Genomic DNA, 20,848 nt, shown 5'->3' with positions numbered 1-20,848 from the left:
CATTTTTAGATGCCCAGAAATAGATTCTTACTATGAGGGAAATCACACGGTTGGATTCCTGTTACATCTTCAGAGGAGATGCCAGTGTGTGGCTTTGCAATGAGATACTGGGGAGGAGGAATATAATTGATTCTGTTTGATGGTAGTCTGGGTTCTTCCCTGGCAGAAAAAGGTATGGAAGTGTGCAGTAATATGTAAGTATATAGTACTTTTTGTCTCAGAATAAGCCTGTGGGATTTCAGCTTGAGGCTTCTGTGAGGAGAATGAAGAATGCCTTCAAAAATCTTAGCCCCTCTTGTTTTTACGTTTTTCCAGCAAAGAACTCAAGCTTGGCACTTCTACAAATGCGTATTTGTTAGCTGTATGTTGTGATACAACATGTCCTGAATTGAATTAAGGAAACTATCTTTCAGTTCTATAATGTTAATACTCCTTCCCTTTTTCATAGTATTTACCATCCATTACAACACCTCAATCTCAACAGGGTTGATGTATTTTATAGGGACAATTTCTCTCTTAGATGACTACAGTTGATGATGGATTAGTCCATTCACATGATCTGCACTAATGTTTTATGAGAACTGTGGATATTCTGGGAGCTAGGTAATCAGAAAAGCCTTTTGGCTTCCCTCGAATATCAGGGTGAAACCTTGCCTCTTGGACTGAAAAACTTTTCAGTGAGTCAGAGGAACAGGTAATTGTATTTAATCTTATGTAAACCAGCCACCAGGAAACATTTGCTACTTATTCCATAATCCATTGTCCCTACTTCCCTATCACCCTCCATATTGCACCCAAACAGCAAAGTTTGTCTAAGAAGAAAACCCTGCCTGCAGTATTTACCTTCTGCTCACATGAGAACATTTGTGTTTGCACGAGGACTATATCCACTTATAAGCCAACACACTAACACTCTGAAAAAAAATGGTATGTTAATGAGCCATTGTCCACACAATAAATACCGTTGTCTTCTCCTTGCAAATAGGATGTGATGGACTCACTGACACCAACCAGGAACTTGTTTTCCATTTGTGCTGGTGGATTTTCACAGATCTATCCATACCTTGCCTTACTTGCCTCGTTGCTGGTGATCTTATAAACAATGTGAGAGGCAGTTAACAGGAGATTGGAATGTAAGACCAGAGTCTTTAATTTGTCCAGATATGTTCTTATTGATGAGGTGATGTACACTGGTAAAACAACAGCCGCATCATTGTTGCTTTTAGGAAATAGAATCATTTACAGTGATCCAGAACAAACCACACCTAACAAGGCTGTGGGAACTGACCACACTTCTCACCAAGCATTTGTAGTCAACCTTTGCTATCTTCTCCATCTTAAATTTATCCCCAGACTCTTTTACTTCCGCCTTGAGAATTCTAGTTTTCTTCTTTTTGTTGCCCTAATGCTCCCTGTATACCTGGTTAGCTTCTCCCTTAAACAAAGGATACAGTTGGGGTGGCTGTGCTTTGTAGGCTCAGCTCCTTTCATTACTAAACTAAATCCTGTCTAACTGCACTCACTTCAATTTTGCCATTAGATCTCATTAGCTTGAGATCTAGTTTTCAGAATAATAAATGTCTGAACATAAAACAAGAGTACATTTGAGGACCAGGGTATTTCAGATACAGTGAGTGAACATTGAGACCAATGCCCAGCAATCCTTTTTGACTCTACAACAGTGGTCGTGCTTCCTACTGAAGTTAGAAATTTCTGTTGCTGGTGTCCCACATCAGGACCATATCACAATTTTCCAATGCATGCTTATTCAATGAAATAGAGGTATAATTGAAAAAGGACCACCAGCATCGTGGGCCAGGTAAATTATAGATTAAAAAGGTTTTGGTGGTGGGGGGGGACCTGGGTGGCTCAGTTGGTTAAGTGTCCAACTCTTGGTTTCAGCTCAGGTCATGATCCCAGGGTTCTGGGATTGAGCCCCACATGGGGCTCTGCACTCAGTGGGGAGTCTGCTCAAGATTCTCTCTCTCCCTCTGCCCCTCCCCCTGTCCATGTGCTCTCTCTCTCTCTCAAATAAATAAATCTGCAAAAAAAAAAGGTTTTGGTGGTCTGGCATGGAAGCCCAACCATCATTTTTCTAATCTGACAAGAACACATTTTCCCATTGAAATAGTCAGTTTAATACTCCACCTAATGCCTTTAAGTTAGAAACAAACGGTAACACGTATGTACAACAGAGAGGCAAGAGAAGGTCAGAACAAACCCAATACATGAATAGACAAAATTTGTACTGTGTATAAGGATACATTTATTATAGGGATCAGGAATGAGGAAATGTATTTATGGGTTAGCAGAGTTGACCAGGATATAGTGATTCCAGACATACTTTTGGGGAAAATAATAAGGAGTATCTTTTGAGAGAAGGTGACTGAGCAGTAATTCAGAAAAGCCTGACAAACTAACATAGGAAGGATCCCTTTCCAATGCCACAGCATCCAAAGGCTTGGGTTCAAACTTGAAAAAAAAAAAAATCATTTTACCGCCCTTGAATGATTAGCCAAAAGCCACAGGAGACTTGATATGATTCCCTGTGAGGAACCATGAACCTTGATGATCTTTTAAAGTCTCTTCCTGTTCCGTAATCTGAATCTTCTTGAAGAGATATTCTAATTATACAGCTAAGAAGATTTAGTAATTGCCTCTTGCTTTTCTAGAGAAAAGCTACTTCAGGAAGTGAAGTCACAATAGACAAACTATTCACCCATAGTCCTTTGTTGGTGCAAAAACTAGTCTAGGCAATTTTACTCCCAATCCGAACGATAGGAACCAAGTTAGGATTGGGTCACAGCGCCCTCTAGCCTGCATGCCTGCATAGCCAGAGGCGGGGTTTTCTAGGATTCTGTAGGAAACCATTAGGTTTTGTTAGTCGGAGATTTTCTTCATACAATATATTCTCTTATCATTTGTTTATGTAATTTATAGACTTCAAAAGTGTCGCTCCCTCTTCAAATTAAAGGACACTGTTATTCATTTTAGGGAAATGAATTACACCACACCCAAGACCTCCTCTACTCCACTGATCTAACATTCCTTGGAGTTTTAATTTTTAAAACCTGACTTTCAGATATTTTGTTCTCATGAAGGAAAGAAGTTTATAGCAAAACATCTTCATATAGATGATGAAGTCACTGAGTATTTTAAGATCACATATTTGGAAAAGTAAATGGACAGGTATGTAATATTAGGTGGAACCATATTGCATTTCTCTAAACCATGTTTGACCTACAAAAATGGCTGTTCTATATGGTTTACCCTAATATTTAAAAGGATAAATAAGAAACGATGAAGAGAACTGGGATCTGGGAGACATATGAGAGGCACAGTTATTTTTTTAGATACATTATTTGAAATCCAAGGATCTTTTCACCATATTTGAAAAGTTAGTAAAAACATCTTAAGAGGAGAAAATGAAAACTATATGGTCATAAATTTTCCTAGACTGACTTTCTCCTCTTCCCACACTCCTCCCCATACACTTCTCCCTTCTTTGCCAGAGTTGTTTATTAAACTATCTGATGAGCTATTATTTTCAAACTTCTGACAAATAATTTTTAGAAATATAATCTAAGGAAATGTATCATCCGATTACATAAATATACCTATCATATGTGTAAGGGTTTTTATTGTTTTAAAATAGTGGAAAATTTAAACAACATAGATGGGAGATTGTATAATAGAATATGATACATGCATCTATTAGAATACTATGTAGGCATTGTTTTTAAATTTACTTTTAGTATGCTTTATAACTTTTTTTTTGGATAGCTGGACCTGATGTACTGGTAAAAGGAACTGCTGTAGATAGGCCTTTAGTAATAAGGTATGTGTGTGGGGGAGCGCCTGGGTGGCTCAGTTGTTAAGCGTCTGCCTTTGGCTCCGGTCATGATCCCAGGGTCCTAGGATCAAGCCCCGCATCGAGCTCCCTGCTCCCCAGGAAGCCTGCTTCTCCCTTTCCCTCTCCCACTCCCCCTGCTTGTGTTCCCTTTCTTGCTGTGTCTCTCTCTGTAAAATAAATAAATAAAATCTTAAAAAAAAAAAAAAAGGTATGTGTTTGGGGGGAAGCAGTTTATTGTTCTATGATCAGGTCTCAGTCTTTGAGTGAGCCTATGCTTCTGGATTGTAAATGTCAAAGTGTTTCTATAGTCTTTTTCTCCCCCTTTGGGTGGTACAGGATGGCTAGAGTGGGCTGGCCTTAGATATTTCCCTTCCCCTACGTGAAAGAATAGAGCTGACTGGAGTGGCTATTTCCCTTCCCCAGGTGAGGTAGGCTGTATAATACGCCAGCAGGCTAGGCTCTAGTTAACTAGTTTCTCCCGAGGGCAGGCCTTATTCGGAAGAACAGACGCTTCTGGTCTCTTTCAAAATGGATACTTCTTCCTTCCCAGCCAGAAGCCGGAGGGGAATTTTCTCCGTGCTCAATCTCCTGGAGGTAAATTTTACAAAATTGTGGAGATCCACTATGATTGAGCCCCCTGGAGTTCTTAATCCTCAAATTTGGATATCCTGAGCCTCCAGCAATTCATCAATTACAGTTCAAGTTTTCTGAGCCTCGTTACTGAGGTGGTTTCCACTAAGTGAGTTTCTGCTCTGGTAAGCCATGACTCTCTGTTTGCCGATCAGTCTTTCCAGTCTTGGAGATAGAGATTTGCCCAATGTCCTCTCCTCCCTTATGAATCCAGGGAAAGTTGATGATTTTTCAGTGTGTTTAGCTTTTTACTTGTTAGGATGGCATGGCTACCACCAACTTCTTTAAATGCAAAACAATAAATGCCTTGAAATGAGTTTTTAAGGAGACACTGAGGTTCTTCCTAAGGAACATTAAGGGATATTACAAGAGAAATGGAAGAAATCTCTAGGGCAAAAGGAGAGCAGAGGAGGGAAGCCAGGGGGTGGGATAAGAAAGGAAAGTAAAATACCAGGAGCCCATGAAAACAGTGGCTCAAGAGAGAGCACCTCTATACAAGGTGTAAGGGCATTGGGTCTGAGGAAATACTGCTGTGAGGTGCCAAGACTCAAATTGGATCAGAGGCCTTGCCAGCCAGAAAACTACCTAGAGTTTCTATGAACGAGAACTTCACATTGCCTATACCCAGGACCTGTTTCTGTCCATCGTGTAATATGCACTCTGGGAGAACTGTCTTCTCTCTGTACCAGGTTCTCACCAGCTGATTATCCAGCATGACAATGCTCAGTCCATCCACCAGTCTTTGCTTTCTCCTACCTCTTGACAATGTCTTTAGGGCATCTATTAGCCCAAGGGGACCTATTGGTGGTTGTATGGGAGGGATGGGGCTGACAAACTGACTATGCTTGAGGACCCTAAGCTTGAGCAACCAGGAGTGGACCCCACTCTTTGTCTGAATACATTAAAAAAAGATCTGAAAGGAAATATACCAAATTAGTACAAGATATTTTGACCTCTCTGTTGGACAATTTTTCCCCAATATTGTTCTATGAGATTGTTTTGACTTTGTTTCTAAATATCAGAACTTTAATGACCATTTATAGGCTTATTGTGTTTAAAGAGAGAGAGAGAGAGAGAGACAACAAATCCAAAACAGAGTCACTTGTGCTGGGCCCTTTGTCAGCAAACCAAGACTTAATGTCCAAGTTAATTGTGGTCTCAGCCTTTGCAGGGAATATGACCTTTAACCAGCTAAGGTGGAATCACCTGATCAGCGCTGGTGGGGTAATCTGCAAGATAGAGCCCTGCCCTTCCCTGAAAGGAAGGCAACCTTGCCTGAAACAACTTATTTTTTATTAGAAACTTCCTTTTCAGCCCCCTTCTGCCTATAAATCCTTTCATTTAGTTCAGCTCTTCGGAGTTCTTTTCCACTTGCTAGGTGGGATGCTGCCCAATTCATGAATTGTTGAATAAAGCCAATTAGATTTTCAGATTTACTCAGTTGACTTTTGTTTTTTAACAATTGATTTTCAGAGCTAAAATATATTGTTTCCATTTTTATTTTTGTTTTGCTAAAATGATTTTCTTCAAGGAACAGCTTTTATGTGTAAATTCTGTAATGAAGATTTTTATTGATGGCACATAGTACATGACCTTTATTAGGGTGCATTATTACTACTAAGTCCAATTTCTCCAGGTCAAATTTAATTTTTTCAAGAAGATGGAATTCTTCCATTACTTCTAATCAAAATTTTATTGTGTATATAGTTTTAGCAATTTATTTCTCCTAAAGAAAGCCAAAATTTTTCTGGGTTAACGTGTGCAGTTATCCCTTCAGCTGGTTTCCTAGCTATTATAATGAAGAAGGGTCCATTCCACCTGGTGTCACAGAAGAAGGCAGGTGCTAAAAAGCAGGGAGATTCAGTGGTGGGAAGATGAAAGAACATTTATCCAAGAGCTTCTATTTTCCCTCATGATGTATGCGGCAAGGAGAACAACTAAAAGTGAAGGAGAAGGATGTGAGTAAGTTTCTGGAGAGAGGAGAATGTAGGATGTGGTTATTTTGGAGAGAGGAGAAGCTGTAATACATATCAGGCAAATAGGGTAGGATTATTAGTGTTAAGGGCTCATTTGAGATCTGTGGTCATGGATTTTAAGTGAGACCAGCTGTGTATGTTTCTCCCACTATGTTCAGCTGCTGGAATTCAGGAGAATGGCAGACAGTTGAGTTTCCCTTGAGTTGGAGTTTGGCAAGGTGTTGGTGGCTGAGGAAGAAAGCATTGCTCCCACAACTGTCTTTTCTCTCCTACATCATCAAACTTTTACTCTCAGATTTTTTCCTTTGGTATAAAATATCTTTCAGTACCTACCAACCTTAAACAACAACAATCAATACAAAACAAAATACTAAACCAAACCTGTTACTGCACTCCTTTAAAAAGAATCAAGCTACCACCCCTATTTAGCTGTTCCCTTCAGAGCTTAACTTCTTAAATGATAGTCTCAGCTCCATTTCCCCACTTTGTATTTTCTCAATCCATTCCAATCCAGCTCCTTTCCATGACTCCACCGACACTGTGTTTATCAGACAACCAGTGACTGCCATTGTGCAGCATTAATAGTCCATCCTCTGTCCTCCTCTTGAAACCACCTTCTTCTCTTGGGTACCTTGACACAACACATCCCTCTTTTCCACCCCACCCCCTTTTCACTGGCTGCTCCTTTGAGATCTCTTTCCTAAGTTTTAAATTGCTGGAGATCATGTTGTTAGGAATCACTTTTTGTTACCTAATTTATTTTTCCTAGGGAATCTTCTTTACTAGCAAGTATTTAAGTATTATTTATATGCCAATGATCTCCATAAATTGATTTTCCAATGGTGAAAAATCCTTGCATTCCTAGATCCACCATTGATGATGATGTAGTGTTATTTTTTTTTGTACATTGATGAGCGCAGTTTGCTAATGCTTTATTTAGGAGTTTTGCAACTGTATTAGTGAGATTACCTATAACTTTTTTTGCATTTGAATTAAATACAATTTTTTTCAAAATAAACCCTATTAAAGAAAAACTATTCTATATTCCAACTAAAACTATTTTAGTAGAACTTTCCTTTCTAGAAACACTAATTAAGGAAGCAAGGCGTTTTGTAAAATGTTGTCCTGAACAAGCCACAGTAAAAAATAAATATTTACATAACTTTCACTTCCTCAAAACAGAGGATACTTTCTGTTCCTCAGACTTGGAAACAAGGTAAAGAACAGCCCCTCAGCAACTTTGAGCAAGGAGGTTGCTAAAACAAAACTCAAGCAGTTGAGGGGCTCCTCTGTGGCTCAGTTGATTGAGCATCTGACTTTTGGTTTTGGCTCAGGTCATGATCTCAGCGTCATGGGATTGAGCCTCAGGCTCCACACTCAGCAGCGAGTCTGCTTGGTGTTCTCTGCCTCTGCTCCTCCCCCTGCTCTCTCTCTCTCTCTCTCTCTGTCTAAAATAAGTAAATAAATCAATCTTTAAAACAAACAAAACTCAAGCAGTTGAATATGGACATCTCTTAAAAGAATTTGGGGGAACCTAACAAAGGATCCTGGTTCTTTTTGTGATAACGGATACAAAGGTGAACTGGCTCCTCCCAAATAGCAGTGATGACAGAGCCTGGCCCAGCCTGGTGCTCACTTATGCTATGTTTCCTAAAAAAATCTGGTACTTCTGCCCAGAGGAGACATTTTCTTTTTAGAGATTCAGTGTCCAGGGAGCTCTTTATGCTAATGATGTGAATGTAGACTCCATGTGAGTATTTTAAGGATTGGAGGCAAAAGTATTTTTCTAACATGGCTGGGCAGGGTCCAGGTATCAAATGGCTCATTTCCAGTTTGTCCTATTCCCTCACCACACATTTGTAGACTTAGGACCACAGACCTCTGCTACATCATCATAATCACATCTAATGTCTGTCCTAACTTATGATTCATGTTCTGTGCCTGACAACAGTCCCTGCATTTAACAAATAATACCTACACGTAAAACAATCCACTGTTACCAGGCATATGGTCACAAAACTTTAGTAATCTTCTGCAGACCAAGCAAATGTTTTAAACCATAACTGGTCATGCATCAAATTCACAGTCAGATAACCGTTACCAAGATCACAAAAATTTACACAATACAAATAAAAGACACACACACACTTCTTACAGAACTGTGCTTAGGGAAACTATTTGATGAGTGCCACTGAAGTCCTATTTTGCTAAATACATGCTACTCCAGGTATTTTTGTTTGGAAAATCTATCCCCGTAGGGCACAGCTGTTTATTGGAGGAGGAGAAAAGGAAGAGATGCTTGTGGCAACCAGACAGGTTTTTTTGTTTGTTTGTTTATTTAGGTGTAGTGTTCCATGATTCATTGTTTGCGTATAACACCCAGTGCTCCATTCAATACGTGCCCTCTTTAATACCCATCCCCCCCATCCTCTAGAACCCTCAGTTTGTTTCTCAAAGTCCACAGTCTCTCGTGGTTCGTCTCCCCCTCTGATTTCCTCCCCTTCATTTTTCCCTCCCAACTATCTTCTTCTTCTTTTTTAACATATAATGTATTATTTGTTTCAGAGGTACAGGTCTGTGATTCATCAGTCTTACACAGTTTTTTTTTTTTTTTTTAAAGATTTTATGTATTTGACAGAGAGACACAGCGAGAGACGGAACACAAGCAGGGGGAGTGGCAGAGGGAGAAGCAGGCTTCCCGCGGAGCAGGGAGCCTGATGTGGGGCTCGATCCCAGGACCCTGGGATCATGACCTGAGCCGAAGGCAGATGCTTAACGACTGAGCCACCCAGGTGCCCCACTCTTACACAGTTTTAAGGTCTTCTCAAGTTGTATAAAATGGACCTAAAGACACGTTTAAGTGTTGTCAGGATGGAAAGCTGGAGCTGAAATGTGGTAGCAAACCAGTTGCAAAAGCATACAGCAGCTATGCCTTGTGGTCAAACCTGTTCCCAGATACGCAAAAATGTTTCAGGACACATAGCTTGTTGGCCTTGTTCCATATCATTACATAATGTGATCAATCATGTATGAATTTCACAAAAGATTCATATTCTGCTACACTGTTATAGAGGATTTGCTCATACCCCTCCTAAATCTGATCTTCCTAGTCTTTTAAGAGATGCTTACATATTATTCCAACTTGTAGGGAGGTAAAGGGGGACTGGTCCTTCTTCAGAAGGAATCTGGAACACTAGGTGGTATGCACTGCTGAGGAGTAAGGCTGATTCTCCGAAATACAAGCTTCACTCTGATTAGGAACAACTTGTGAATGTCTCTACCTCTGATAATGACTATCTTCATGATTTATCTTCTGAAAATTTTCTCCAGAGTTGGACGGTGGGCAGCTGGGCAGAACAGGCTGAAGCACAGTGGGCTGAGGTGGCATGGCCCGCAGGACCTAGGATCCCGGGTGTGGCCTGGCAGTGGGGCATGGCGCTGCTGGGGGGAACCTGGTCTGCAGCGGCATCATGGGGCTCCCGTTGCTGCCAAGCAGCAGGGCCTTGAGCGGATGCTGTGGGGCTGTGGCCCAACCACCTGCTGCTCTGTGGAGCTGACAGACACGGCCTCTCCAGTGGCACCTTCAGCACCCCACACAGAGGGATTGTAATAATAATGTGCACAATTACCACTAGAGTATACTGTGATTAACTAGCAATTGTAAAGTATTAGGTAAATATCACACACCCATACAAGAGTAGAATAACTGAAATCCAGTCTCTGAAATTTAAGTAAAAAGAAATGGCACTTAATTGTTTTATATATTAATATTTTTCCTCTTAGTTTATAATTTTAGAAGACTTTAAAAATGCCAGATCCATGATCCCAAGTTTTTCAAGTGTGAGGAAGCCTTTATAACAGAGAATATTTTATAGGCCTTTATGTGATTAAGTTTATAACAATTTTTTTCTTAAGTTTTTTATTTTCAGTATAGTTAACATAGAGTGTCATCAGTTTCAGGTGTACAATATAGTGATTCAACTATTCTATCCATTATCCAGTGCTCATCATGATAAGTGTGCTCTTTAATCCCCATCACTTACTCCATCCAGCCCCCCACCCACTGCCCTTCTGGTAACAATCTGTTTGTTCTCTATAGCTAAGAGTCTGTTTCTTGGTTTGTCTCTCTCTCTCTCTCTTTTTTCCTTTATTTGTTTTGTTTCTTAAATTCCATATATGAGTGAAATCTTATGGTATTCATCCTTCTCTGACTCACTTATTTTGCTTAGCATTATACACTCCAGCTCCATCCATATTGTTGCAAATGGCAAGATTTCATTCTTTCTTATGGCTGAATAATATTTCATTATATATATATATACATATATATATATATACACACACACACACACACACACACACACACACACACACACACACCACTTCTTTATCCATTCGTCTTTTGATGGATACTTGGGCTCCTTCCATAGTTTGGCTATTGTAAATAATGCTGCTATAAAAATAGGGGTGCATATATCCCTTTGAATTCATGTTTTTCTATTTTCTGGGTAAATACCCAATAGTGTGTTTGCTGGACCATTGAGTAGTTTTTTTTGTTTGTTTGTTTAGAGAGAGAGAGAGATCACAAGCTGGGGGGAGAGGTAGAGGTAGAAGCAGACTCCCTGCTGAGCAGGGAGCCGAATGTGGGACTCGATACCAGGACCCTGGGATCATGACCTGAGCTGAAGGCAGACCCTTAACTGACTGAGCCACCCAGGTGGCTCTATTTTTAATTTTTGGTGAACCTCCATACTGTTTTCCACAGTGGCTGCACCAGTTTGGATTTCCACCAATAGTGCAAGAGGGTTCTTTTCTCCATATCCTTGCCAACATCTGTTTTCTTGTGTTTTTGATACTAGTCATTTTCACAGGTGTGAGATGATATCTCATTGTGGTTTTGATTTACATTTCCCTGATGAGGAGTGATGTTGAATATCTTTTCATGTGTCTGTTGGCCATCTGGATGTTGTCTTTGGACAATGTCCGTTCATGTCTTCTGCCCATTTTTAAATTGGATTATTTGTTTTTTTGTGTTGAGATGTAAAATTTCAATTTTTTGTATATTTTGGATACTAACCCTTTATCAGATATGTCATTTGCAAATATCTTTTCCCACTCTGTAGATTACCTTTTAGTTTTGTTGATTAGTTCCTTTGCTATGGAGAAGCTTTTTATTTTGATGTAATCCCAACGTATTTTTGCTTTTATTTCCTTTGCCTCAGGAGACAGATCAAGAAAAATATGTTGCAACAGCTGATGTCAGAGAAATTACTGCCTGTGCTCTCTTACAGGATTTTTATGGTTCCATATCTCACCTATGACCCTTAATCCATTTTGAGTTTATTTTTTTGTGTTGAAAGAAATGGGTCCAGTTTCATTCTTTTGCATATAGCTGTCCAGTTTTCCTAGAGCACCATGTGTTGAAGAGACTTTTTCCCATTGTATATTCTTTCCTCTATTGTTGAATATTAATTGGCCATATAATTGTTTTCTATTTTCTGGGTTTTCTATTATGTTCTATTAATCTATGTGTCTCTTTTTATGCCAGTACCATACTGTTTTGCTTACTACAGCTTTGCAATATAACTTGAAGTCCAGAATTGTAATAGCTCCAGCTTTGTTTTTGTTTTTCAAGATTGTTTTGGCTATTTGGGGTCTTTTGTGGTTCCATACAAATTTTAAGATTGTTTATTCTAGCTCTGTGAAAAATGCTATTGGTACTTAGGTAGGGATTGCATTAAACGTGTAGATTGCTTTGGGTAGTATGGACATTTTAACAGTATTTGTTCTTCCAATCCATGAGCATGGAATGTCTTTCCATTTCTTTATATCATCTTCAATTTCTTTCATCAGTGTTTTATAGTTTTCAGAGTACAGTTCTTTCACCTCTTTGGTTAAGTTTATTCCTAGATATTTTATTGTTTTTGGTGCAATTGTAAATTGAATTGTTTTCTTAATTTCAGTTACCCCTGCTTCATTATTGGTGTATAGGAATACAATGGATTTCTGTACATTGATTTTGTATCCTGCAACTTTATTGAATTCATTAATCAGTAGTAGTAGTTTTTTGGTGGACTCTTGTGGGTTTTCTATATAGAGTATCATGTCATCTGCAAATAGTGAAAGTTTTACTTCTTCCTTAGCAATTTAGATGCCTTTTCTTTTTGTTGTCTAATTGCTGTGGCTAGGACTTCCAGTACTATGTTGAATAAAAGTGGTGAGAGTAAACAGTCTTGTCTTAATCCTGACTTTAGGGGAAAAGCTCTCAGTTTTTCTCCATTGATGTTAGTGATGGGTTTTTTGCATAAGGCCTTTAGTATGTTGAGGTATATTCCCTCTAAAACTATTTTGTTGAGAATTTTTATCATGAATAGATGTTGTACTTTGTCAAATGCTTTTTCTGCATCTGTTGAAATGATCATACAGTTTTTATCATTTATCTTACTGATGGGACTTATCACATTGTTTTTACAAATATCAAACCACCCTTGCATCCCAGGAATGAATCCCATTTGATTGTGGTGAATGATTTTTTTAATGTATTGTTGGATTCAGTTTGCTAGTATTTTATTGAGGTTTTTGTAGCTATGTTCATCAGAGATATTGGCCTGTAATTCTCTCTCTCTCAATCTCTCTCTCTCTCTCTTTTTTTTTTTTTGGTAGTGTCTTTATCTGGTTTTGGTTATCAGGATAATATTGGCCTCATAGAATGAATTTGGAAGTTTTCCTTTCCTTTCTATTTTTTTAGAATAGGTTTAGAAGAATAGGTATTAACTCTTCTTTAAACGTTTGATAGAATTCACCTGTGAAGCTATCTGGTTCTGGACTTTTGTTTATTGGGAGTTGATTACTGATTCAGTTTCTTTACTGGCTACCAGTCTGTTTGAATTTTCTATTCCCTCCTGTTTCAATTTTGGAAGGTTATATGTTTCTAGGAATTTATCCATTTCTTCTAGGTTGTCCAACTGTTGGCATATAATTTTTCATAATATTCTCTTAGAATTGTTTGTATTTCTGTGGTGTTGGTTATTATTTCTCCTCTTTGTGGTTTTATTTGGGTTCTCTCTCTCTTTTTTGATGAGACTGGCTAAAGGTTCATCAATTTTGTTGATCCTTTCAAAGAACCAGCTCTGCTTTCATTAAACTCTTTTATTGTTTTTTAGTTTCTATATCATTTCTTTCTGTTCTAATCTTTATTATCTCCTTCCTTCAGTTGGTTTGGGGTTTTGTTCTTCTTTTTCTAGCTCCTTTGGGTGTAAGATTAGGTTGTTTGAGATTTTTCATACTTCTTGAGGTAGGCCTGTATTGCTACAAACTTCCCTCTTAGAAATGCTTTTGCTGTATCCCAAAGATTTTGGGCCACTGTGTTTTCACTTTCATTTGTTTCCATGTAATTTTTAATTTTTTTTGATTTCTCAGTTGACCCATTCATTGTGTAGTAGCATGTTATTTATCCTTCATGTATTTGTGCTCTTTCCAGATTTTTTTCTTGTGGTCAATTTCTAATTTCATAGCACTGCGGTTGGAAAAGAAGCATGGTATGACTTCAATCTTCTTAAATTTATTGAGACTTGTTTTGTGGGCTAATATGTGATCTATTCTGAAGAAAATTCCATGTGTACTTGAAAAGAATGTGTATTCTGTTGTTTTGGATGGAATGTTCTGAATATACCTTTTAAGTCCATCTGGTCCAGTGTGTCATTCAAAGCCACTATTTTCTTGTTGAAATGTTTGGATTATCCATCGATGTAAGTGGGGTGTTAAAGTCCTCTACTATTACTGTTTTTCTATTAATTAGTTCCTTTGTGTTTGTTATTAAATATTTTATGTATCTGGGTGCTCCCATGTTAGGTGCATAAATATTTACAATTGTTATATCCTCTTGTTGTATTGTCCCCTTTATTATATAGGTCCTTCTGTGTCTTCTATTACAGTCTGTGTTTTAAAGTCCTTGTCCAATATAAGTATTGCTACCCTGGCTTTCTTTTGACATCCATTTGCATGATTATGTTTCTCCATCCCCTTACTTTCAAGCTTCAGTGACTTTAGGTCTTAAATGAGTCTCTTGTAGGCAGCATATAGACAGATCTTCATTTTTTATCCACTCTGTCACCCTATATCTTTTGATTGGAGCATTTAGTTCATTTTCATTCAAAGTAATTATTGATATATATGTATTTATTGTCATTTTATTACCTGTTTTGTAGTTGTTTTGTACTTTTTCTCTGATCCTTTCTTGCTCTCTTTTATGGTTTGTAGCATTCGTAAATGGTATACTTGGATTTCTTTCTCTTTATTCTTTGCATATCTATTACCGGTTTTTGATTTGTGGTTGCCATTAGGTTTGTATATAACATCTTCTGCATATAGCAGTGTATATTAAGTGTATTGTTGCTTAAATCTGAATCCAGTCTTTACTCCCCTTCCCCCCCCACACACACTTTTTAGGTATATAGCATTGTCATATTTTACATCTTTTTATTTTATGACTCCCTTGACTAATTTTTATAGGTATACTTACTTTTACTACTTTCGTGTTCTTTTACTTTTCATATTCCCACTAGTGGTCTTTCCACTCAGAGTTCTCTTTAATATTTCTTATAGGGCTTGTTTAGTGGTTATGAACTGCTTTAACTTTTGTTTGTCTGAGAAGCTCTTTATCTCTCCTATTCTGAATCAGAGCTTTGCTGAATAGAGTATTCTTGGCTGCAGATTTTCCCTTCCACCACTTTGAATATATACTGACACTCTTGGCCAGCAAAGTTTCTGTTGAAAAATCCACTGATATCTTTATGGGGTTTCCCCATAAGTAGGTAACTGACTTCTTTTCTCTTGCTACTTTTAACTTTTTTTTTGTTTATCATGACTTTTTTGCCATTTTAATTACTATGTGTCTTGGTGTGGACCTCTTTGGGTTGGTTTAGGAGGGGGTAGTCTCTGTGCCTCCTGGATCTGGATTTCTGTTTCCTTCCCCAGATTAGAGAAGTTTTCAGCTATTTCTGCAAATAAATTTTCTGCTCCTCTTTCTCTGTCTTCTTCTGGGATCCCTATAATGCGAATGTTATTGTGCTTGATGGAGTCACTGAGTTCCCTAAGACTATTCTTAATTTGCATGATTTTTTTCCTCTCACTTTTTTCAGCTTGGTTACTTTCCATTACTCTGTCTCTCAGGTTATTAATTCGTTCCCCTGCTTCATCTACCCTGCTATTTATACCATATTTTTAATTTTATTTATTGTGTTCTTCATCTCTGATTTTTTTTTTTTAATCTCCTTGTTAGGGTTTCACTGATGTCCTCCACTTTTTTCTCAGGTCCAGTAAGTATCTTTATGATCATTAATTTAAATTCTCTATCAAGCATATTATATCTGTTTTGCTTATGTCTCTTGCTGTGGTTTGGTCCTGTTCTTTTATTTGGGACATATTTCTCATCTCCTCATTTTGTCTAACTCTCTGTGTCTGTTTCTGTGTGTTAGGAAAGTCAGCTACCTCTCCAGATCTTAAAGATAATGACCTTATGAAGAAGAGGTCCTGTAGTGCCCTGCAGTTTAGTGTCCCCTGTTCCCCAGGGCCTGGGGCTTCAGGGAGTGTCTCCTATGTGTGTTGCATGTGCTCTGCTATTGAGTCCTGGCCTCTTTTTCCTTCAGTCCAGTTGTCTGCAGAGGCTCTCTTTGCTTGTCGTGGGCAGCATTTGGTCCCCAGCAGGGGTGTGGCATGTTTTAACAAGGTGTGTGCTGTTTTGCTTGTGAAATAAGACCTGCCATCATTGGAACTGAGGTCTCATAAAATGCACAAGTCTTGAAAGGAGGTGTTGGTGGGGTTTATGCTGGTCTTCTGGGGGAGGGGGCATATGGCACTGGAACTGAGGCAAGCGTGACTGGGAAAGGTGGATCCTCCCAAACATAGGGGCTAAGCCTAGTGTAAGCAAGTTAGGTAACAAGTGTTGCTGCAGTGGCCCTTGGTTTATGCTGGGGGGTAGGGGATGGAAATGGCCCCTGCCAGCTCCTTTGTGGACGGGACTCTCTGTGATCCTTGCCTCTCCAGGTCACACTCTGAGATGAGTAAATCACTCTCCATCCAGTCTGCCCCAAGCATTTTTCGAATTGCTGGTTCTAAACTGTATCTGCAAGGGCTGTTTGTTATGCTCTCTCCTTAATGGAGGGGACTCTGCTTCCTAATGCCCTCCAGGTTTTCCCAGAGCCACCCACTGATTTTTATAATTCCAGGCTTTAAGTCCTGCTGGTTGTAAGAATTAACAAAATTCAGCCCCTCTCATTTTCAAAGACAAATGTTTTGGGGATTCATCTTCCCTGTGCAGGCTCCCTATAATGAGTATTCTTTTAATGAGAAAATACATATAAAAAGGTATACTGATGCATTAATATATTGAAGTAAACCTGTTTTTTATTAGTCCTGGGCTGTGTGTGGTGTTGTGGTGAGAACATGAGCTCTAGAGACAGATTGCCTATGTTCTAATCCTGCTCCCTCACTTCCTAGTGTGTAACAAAAGTAATCTCTACATATCTCAGCTTCCTAATATTTAAAATGGCAAGTAATAGTGCTTATTTCATAAAGTTGATGATGGTTCATTGATATCTGACATGAAAAGCCCTTAGAAGACTACCTGGCACATAGCTATTCATTTGAAAAATAACACACATATTTATATTGGACTCGTTTTTTAGTTAACATGTAATGAATGTCCACTGGACTGTAAAGGTTGGAGACTAAGAATAAAGTCCTAGAGGGCAGGGGCTGTGTTTATACCACTGATCTGCATCTTCAACACTAAGCATGGTGCCTGGCAAGTAGTGAATGCCTAAGTGAGTGAATTCAGACAGATTTGGGTTCCAATCATAGCTTTGCCACTTATAAAGCAGCTGTCTAAGTTACCTGACCTCTCAGCTATAAAATGAGGGTAACTTCATAGGTTTGTGAGGATAAAGTATGCATGTAAAGTACTTTAGTACCTGCAACATACTGCATCAGAAATGTTTGCTATTAGCAGGAATTCAAATGCTGACAAACTACGGAATTGAGAGTTTGAGATGTTAAACTCTCTGTGTCAGCCTATTCAACTGTCTGTCAAATCTATAGCTGGAAACCCCTGCCCAGGAAAGCAGCCTGTATCACATCCATTTCCTCACTTCCTCCTCTTCCTCCTGCTAACCTAACCCTCCAAAATAAGTTTCTACATCTTTTGATTGCTCTAGTGTGGAAGGCACTGTTTGATGGCTACCCAACAGTTATTCCTTTCTTTCTTGCTCTCAGGGCTCCAGTTTGTTTGGAACAAGGGGATAGATTAGATTTTTGTTCCCAGTCCTTCATTCCCTCTCTAATGGAATTATACATCTACACTTTTTGGTATCTGACATTGTAGCATTTTCCACTGGAGTAGGCAGAGTATATATCTTTGCTCAGTTTGTGTTGGAATTGGCCAGGTAATTTGTTTGGCAAACGGAGTGTTACTGTACATGACATGAGCAGAGACTCTAAATGTGTTTGTGTGATTTTATCTGGCTTCTTGTGCACTTGCCATTTGCCATGAGACTATGCCAGGGTTGTGAATAGTGCCAGAATGAGAATATGCATCGGGCAAACATGAAAACACACACAGTCCTGTATCCAAGCCCAGGTGATCCCAGCCAAACATAGGAGAACCACAGATGGCCTACATGCCTGTAAGTAAGGAACAAATGCTTGTTCTTATAAACCACTAAGATTTGGGGGGTTGCTTATTAATGAAACATTATCATAGCGAAAGCTGGCTAATATAGGCACTAGTCTGCCCACCTCCAGAAGATGAATCATAATCAATATAAGCTAATCCTGTAGTTCTTTTCCATACAAGAGAACTTTCCAGATTCATTTGGAACTAAAGGTGGCCAAATGACCCAGTATTGGCCAGTGAAATATATGATGGTATCTTCTGGGGACTTCTGAGAAATCTTTTGCTTTTATGGGAAAAGGCATTGTAGGCGCTGAAAGCAGTCTTTCCCTCTTCTCTCTTGAAATTTCAGTGGGCATTTTGAGACCATAATTTGAAAACACAAAGATGAATAACTAACAGCTATGGATGATGGAGCAAACAAATAGAAAGTCTAGGCTCCTGATGACATGGCTTAGTGGTTGACCAATACCAACAACCACCTATCTTTACACTTCTTATTTAGTCAGATGTTTTGCTTGCTTTCTAAGCTATTCCTAACCTACTATAGCTGAAATATGTCAGTTTCATCATCTTAGTTACTATTTCTCTGAGGTGAGTGATGAAAAAGAAAAGGGAGCTGTGTAATCACAAGTCTCCTCACATAAACCTTAGGAAATCTTGTTGGGTTATTAGAGCCTGATGTCTGTGTGTAGTCTTGGTTTGTTTGTTTTTCCTGTGTTGCCTCATTGTCAAATGTTTGTAATAATGATGAACAATTAGCTTATGGTTACTTTTAACCAAAAACGTGGTGGGGACTGATTTGGATACAGAAAAGTACATCCTGGCCAACACTGAAAACCACTATGCCAAATGGTGATTTCTGGAAAGGGAGCTGTGTCAACTGTAGAGTCACAGTATGAGCATCTCTTAGAGGGTTGCCAGGGAGTGAGCTGCCAAAGGTATTCAAGAAATGTGTGATGTGTGCAATACCACCAACTTCAACTTGCACTGCATGTATCCTCAGTGTAAATTTGGAGTATGTGTGGATTGCTACCAAAGGAAGAGCAAAAATTGCCAACAGGGTGCTACCTACTTTTCCTTGGCTAGGATGAGTGAAGAGTCAAGTACGTGAACCAAGGAACTTGATGAATACACAGATAATTCTTGGAAAAGTTATCTATAATGTTGGAGACTTCATTTTGTAAGAGCAAAAAGTGGGATAAAGGCAAATTGTCCTTGTTAAAACAGGTAATTCAAGCTCTTTCCAAAGCCAGCCTCAGAGACATAAAGCAGACTCCTTTACTTTGAGAAAAACCTGTTCTTGATGCTGCACTCCTATAAAATCCCTCAGTGGGAGCCAGCAGCTATGGGTAAGAGTGCAGCCTCCAAGCCAACCAACAGCATAAAGTTGACCTGTCCAACCAGCACTCTTCCTTTAAATTGGCCAGCAGACTTTACCAGAGAGAATGTCAATAAGGAAAACAAAGACAAAATGGACACAAGAATACACAAAAAATCCTGATATCCTTGCTTCTTTGGTAGAAAATAAGACTTGCTCTGATTTATGTAAGAACCTCAAGGAATGATGAGAAGAACAAAATTCTGATACTCCTCACTATTGGCTGTGTGGTAATTACTTACTGTGCTTGCAAGGTCCCAATGATAAGAGGAACTGGAATGTATTCAGGGAGTACTGGACACAGGGTAGCCAGTAATGGTGTCTGGATGCATTATAAATTGAACACTGAATTTTTAAAACCTGACACTTTCATCAAAGAATTTGGTGACCAGTAAGTTGATTTAGTTAATTGTGGGACTGTCTTAGTCTATTTGGGCTGCTATAACAAAATACCATACATTGGATAGCTTAAAAAGCAAGCATTTATTTTGCATAGATCAGGAGACTGAGAAGTCCAAGATCAAGATGCCGAAAGATTTGGTATCTGGTGAAGGCCACTTCTTGGTTCATAGACAACTGTATTCTTGCTGTGTCCTTACAGGACAGAGGCAAGGGAACTTTCTGGGGTCTCTTTTATAAGGGCATTAATGAATTAATAAGGGCAGAGCCTAATCAACTCCCAAAGACCCCACCTCAAAATACCATCACATAGGGGGGTTAGATTAAAAAAATGAATTTTGGGGGGACACATTCAGTCTATATCAAGGACCAATGAAATCATCACTGAAGTCACAACAGGAGACTTTTGAGATGGATTTGAAGGAGTTCCACATTTCTTGAAAAATGAAAAGGAATTAGCAATGATGAAACTTAAGGACTGCCTACCAGGAAGAAATTTTAGAGATATGCTTTCTGGGTTTGACGATCTGATGGCCAACATTCCATTGCTTGAATATACAAGATGAGACGGTGAACTGTGTTTTGTTTCTAGGTTACCAAAATACTTTGGCCAGATTGAGGTCCCAAGATGTGTAATGCTTGTAGACAAATTACTCTGGAAGACCAAAAATATGGAGTGACATCTGCTGACACATATCTGGTGCAGCTGATGTCATGGCCTATGTGGGAATTTCAAAAGGACAGTGTGACTGAGAAGTCCTTAAAACTGTCTAAGATGGAAATTTTCATGAACTCACAATAAAGCCATTTATTGAAAGAAAAGAGAAGCCTAGAGCATTCTGGTACATATATACCAGGTATGTATATTTGAGAAGACACAGAGAAGATATGAGTGTTTCTTTAAAAGTTATCAAAAAGCAAGCTCAGGAAAACCCAGCAAC

The 20,848-nt window shown here is 38.8% G+C and overlaps 1 pseudogene; it reads left to right on the top strand.

Moving 5' to 3' along the window:
• Nucleotides 1–20,848, top strand: part of LOC110592075 — a 31,235-nt pseudogene that overhangs the window by 9,005 nt on the left and 1,382 nt on the right.

The sequence above is a fragment of the Neomonachus schauinslandi genome, chromosome 3, assembly GCF_002201575.2.
Source record: "Neomonachus schauinslandi chromosome 3, ASM220157v2, whole genome shotgun sequence".
Taxonomy (NCBI): domain Eukaryota; kingdom Metazoa; phylum Chordata; class Mammalia; order Carnivora; family Phocidae; genus Neomonachus; species Neomonachus schauinslandi.
This window is presented reverse-complemented; position numbering and strand designations above follow the sequence as displayed.